Here is a 5,356-nt window from a genome sequence, read left to right as displayed (position 1 = left end):
GAGGTTGGTGCGATTGACCTGCTAGTTCCTTGGTAGTTTATCAATTCAAACATTAATCGATGCTTATTAATCACAGAATTGTAGAATAACATTGATTTCTCTTTTCAATTAATGCTAGAAAATCTAAGGTACATGTAGCAACTAGCAATGTTGATAGGAGTGTCCTAAATAAGATTAAATCGGTTAAATTAATTAATGGTAAGCTAGAACCAACCTACTTTCGTTTTAAACATGCCGCTGAAATATAAATGTCTTTAATGCAATATGTGAATATGGTCAATATTTTGCCTCAATATCTAAGTGAGACTTATAATACCATTTGTTCCAAGTAGGGATCGAATGTTATTTTTGTCATAATCTCTTCCTAATACATGTACAAGTTGTCTCCCTTTACACGTGTAGGTGTGTACTCACCTGTGTAAATTTTATCTCGGGTTTAGACCTCGGAGTGGCCATATGAACACAGTGACAGACAGCTTGAGATAAGATAAAAAATACTGACAAATATGTATAACTTTTAAGTCGAGTCCTTGGCTAAAGTCCGAATATACAAAACGCAAAATAATGTAATGTGTAAAAATAGACCTTGCCATAAATATTTATACATTTCTGTGTGCGCTAATCAAAATGAAGTATTCGTCGTAAATTATTCACGGAAAATCCGTCTAGATTTTCTGTTATTATTAGTAAATGACGAAGATAAAATGTCCACATTTTAAAAATAAATTTTGCTGATCAATGTGTTTCGATATATATATTTTTAGCACTATGAAATAGGGGAAAATATAGGTTACAACTTCATTCAAGTTTTCTGCGTTTTATTTTTATATTTATTAGATCTAGCGGGCAATTTCAAAATGTTTTCACGAAATATTGACACATAATTATGATACATGTATGTTTTGTGTATGTTTGTGTATTTTTGTAAGTGTCCCGACTAAACTGGCATCTGTTGTCTATGTGTAAGGAGATGGCTTCAAAGTTTTTTTTATAACTTAGACAAAATCCTTTTATCTTTTCGGTTATGAAAATGTGTTAAAAGTCAACATTTTATTTGAATTGAGTTGAAAAATCTTGTTTGCAGAACGCTTTTAAAATATTGGAATAACGGAATATAAACTATCCAGACTCTTGAAATCAATCTTTTATTTATTACTTATTTATTTATTTGACGAGAAATCATGAAATTGCAAAGAAATTTAGATACGCAATTTCCATACAAATTGTATATGTCATGTTATTATGTACTTTTCTGTAATTCAATATCAATTTTGTGTATCTGTTTCTTAAAAACATACATATATGACCTTATAATCTCTTTGCTGTATCTTCATGTTGTACATAATGTACTGTAATAAACTGAAAGACTTCAACGTTAAATGTAAATATGTGAATTTATTTTACTGAAGACATAATTGTTGAATTTATTGGTAGAAACAGAGATTTAGATATATTTTTAAATATCTGATAAATAGAATCAACGGTGTTAGACATTGTACAGAGAGTTACATGTACATGTTCATTTACACGTGTTATGAACTATACGTAAAGTTTACAATTGATCATGTTTAATGAAAAAAACCTATTTCATTAAAAGATACCAAATATAACTTTAACGAATATATATAATATTATATGAAAGAAAAAAAAAGAAAAAAATAAAAATCCACCGTGCCGTAACAGCGACTGACACAGCTCGCTGCTGTGACCAGGATTTGAACCTGGGTTGTCGCGGCCACAACGCGAAGTACTAACCACTATACGATCACAGCTATATTGGCGGATATGATATTGGGTATTAATCCCTGTACAGTAAGGTAGAATGTCGTATCTAGTAGCCGACTTGTCTTACAGATATGGAAGATAAAACAACGAAATTATTTCATAACATGTTTTTTGCAAGAAACTTTGTATAATAATAATGAATAAACTTTTAAGATTAATCTTTTATTCATTGCAATTTTTTTTTCATTTTAAGAGAGATACAGAAATTGTTAAGTTACATGTATTTGAAATAAAAATGAAAAAGACGATCAATTATTTGAATTCCTGGTTCTAATATAATATTTCAAATATTTTTATACACATATGAACTTATAATCTAGTCGCTGTATCTACAATGTACATCTTGTAATTTAAACTGAAACACTTCAATGTTACATACGTTCATGTATTGTACTGAAGAAATAATAGTTTAATTTATAAATACAGTGTTAGACACTGCAAAGACAGTAAATCTAATATTCATTTACTCGTATTATGAAGTAACGTAAGATTTAATATTTAAAAAAGAACTCTTCAATCATGGCAAATATAAATATGAATACTATAGGATATAATAATATGTAAGAAAAATCAGGAATCGAACCTGGGTTGTCGCGGCCACAACGCGAAGTACTAACCACTATACGATCACAGCTATATTGGCGATGTAATAAGACGTTACTAGAGATATACCAATTCTAGTATAATAAGAAAGAATATTGTATCTACTTTAGCCGATTTGTCTTATAGATATAAATATATGGAATGGAAGATAATACAATGGAGTTATTTCATAATATTATTTACAAGAAACTTGGTATAATAATAATGAATAAACTTTTAAATTCATCTTCTATTCATTGCTTATTTCTTCATTTGGAGAGAAACACAGAAATCCCTAAGTTATTTGAATATTAAAAATGAAAAAGACGATCAATCAATTGACATACTGGTTCTACCGTAATATTTCAAATATGTTTGTACAAATCTGACCTTGTGCTCTAGTCACTGTATCTACAGTGTACATTTTGTAATGCATTTAGTAATAAACTGAAACCCTTTGATGTTAAATGCGTTAATTTACTGTACTGAAGAAATAGTTGTTTAATTTATAAAAACAAAGAATTGAGCAATGTTAGACATTGCAAAGACAGTAAATCATTTATTCATTTACCTGAATTATGAAGCAACGTAAAATTTAATATTTAAAAAAGAACTCTTCAATCATGGCAAATATAACAATGACAAATAAAATAGTATAGGAAATAATAATATGAAAGAAAAACAACCCACCGTGCCGTAACAGCGACTTGCACAGCTCGCTGCTTTGACCAGGATTCGAACCTGGGTTGTCGTGGCCACAACGCGAAGTACTAACCACTACAGATATATTGATGAAAATGTTGACAGTATTGTCTATGTTTTTTACTTCGTGGAATAAAATCAATACAAGTATCAGCCTTCCCAAAGGTTAAGTGGGCTACGCGGAAGCTTAACTATTTGTTTGGAAAGAAATGGAAATTAAATGATGATATGATAAAATTTCCTCCCTACTGGTACAAAACACATGTTCTCTGTAGTAAAACAACGAAGTAAAACAAGTCACGTGCTTATACCTCATTCATGCCATTGGTCGAAATAAATATGGAATTGTATTATTATGGGTAACTAGCGTTCACATGAGTGTGTGTTTACTTCCAAATATGGTGATTTCTCTGATCTGGTATATAGTATAATTTGGCCTTTTGAAGAAGATCTTATTTTCTCTGTGTTATATATATCTGTTCTGAAATAAACAAAGTATATATGTATAAATATAAATTTAGAAGTCTACGAATTTAACCGGGAGTAACCGATCTTCGCTGATCCTAGATTAGACGGTTATACCTATTGAATTGGTCAATTCGCATTATATCATTTATATCTAAAACGTTGAAAAGACAGTTTTACAACTCACTTCAGTTCATTATTAACGATAAAACAGTGCATATGTGCAAGCCAAAATGATATGAATGGAATATTGATACCATTTTGGAGTCTTAATATCTGCAAATAAATCAATTTTTCGAAGAAATGGAAGGAAAACTATCACTATATTTGGAAGTAAAGACACAGCCACGTGATCACTAGTTACCCATAATACTATTCTACATTTCGGTGAATGGCATGAATGAGGTATAAGCACGTGACTTGTGTTACTAGGTTTTTACTACAAAAATTAGATGCAGATATATCCGGAGTTTTGAGGTCAAACCATGTTCCGGGAAAATTTTTAGCCCAAATGTTGAACCTGACCATTCATATTTTTTTCTACAGTTTTTTTATAATTCCAACTCCTAATATTTGAAGAATTTTTCAGTTTTTACTATTTTGGGTTGAAAATTATAGACCGTTTAATTTATGGTAGGGATTGTATACTGAGCATGCTGTCTTTGGAAAGGACGTTAATCTGCAGCTAGGGTCCGGTGTACGGTCAGGTTTTGTTAGGTTAATATAGGTTAGGTAGGGTAATGTACATTGTAGGCATAGGCATTTCTGTGACAGTCCAAAAACACCAAAGTTATTTATGTATTTAGGTTTTTTTCTTAATATCTAAGGAATATATTTTTATTTTATTGAGGCTCAAAGCCTCAACAAAATAAAAATCTATTCGTTGTATTAACAGTTTTTCACGTAAATCTCGCATATCTTTATTATCAAAATACCCAAATTTTTACTCTACCGTCATCGTCAATGCATTCAATCAATAGTGATTGAACAGCTAATTGCAATCGTATCATTCATATCATATATGTTCCCATCAAAAGTGGGGTCAGGACTCCACGTTGCTACGCCATCAACTATCCCTGTAACAATAAAATCGCCGCACTTGTTGTACTACATGTATCATTATACACAGATAATGATAATACTAGAAAGCATGGTTATTAAGCCCCCTCCCCCCTATCACTTAGTCACGAGTCATATAGTCATATATAGAGTATGGCGCCAAAACTACATATGACGTCATAATAATGGTATTACACATGTGTTGTTTTTTTTTTTTTTTTTTTTGTGCTCAGATATTGGCTCATTACATCTGTATCTAATCTCATTCATATAGTCTCGGACGTATATAAAACAAGTATTATATTTTCCGTTTTGACTCTTGAATTTTACACATTCATTTTCAATATAATTCTTATACATCCCAGCATGCTCTCGACTTATCTCTCTCCTCTCATCCCAACTAACATCTCGTATATGCATCAACCATCATCTCACCATCTCATTTTAGTCATCCCCTCTCAGCCGCCATATCACTCCACCATCTCGTTTTAACCGATATGTCATTTTTACCGCCATCTCGTCTCATCTACAGTTCACCTCAACCACTTTCTCTCCTTTACAACTATCTCTTATCAACAACTACGATCTTATCTCGACCACCATCTTTTACATTTAAAATCTATACATTAAACTGTTATATCTACATTTAAAGCGCGAAGCGCTCAGAGCCCTAAGGTTTATCATCATTGCCCAATGTTTTATTCATTTATTCTTTTAATCATCTTTTTAATTATTTTGTTCTTCATTTAAGTACATTGACATA

General features: G+C 31.0%; 1 non-coding gene across 1 annotated transcript; it reads right to left on the bottom strand.

Moving 5' to 3' along the window:
• Positions 1-1,700: 1,700 nt before the first annotated feature.
• Positions 1,701-1,772, bottom strand: Trnah-gug (transfer RNA histidin (anticodon GUG)). The gene has a single exon. It is a non-coding gene; the product is annotated as a tRNA-His (tRNA).
• Positions 1,773-5,356: the final 3,584 nt, after the last annotated feature.

This window comes from Argopecten irradians, chromosome 14 (assembly GCF_041381155.1).
Source record: "Argopecten irradians isolate NY chromosome 14, Ai_NY, whole genome shotgun sequence".
In the NCBI taxonomy this organism is placed as follows: domain Eukaryota; kingdom Metazoa; phylum Mollusca; class Bivalvia; order Pectinida; family Pectinidae; genus Argopecten; species Argopecten irradians.
Note: the sequence above shows the minus strand (reverse complement) of the source record. Positions and strands in the feature narration are given on the sequence as shown.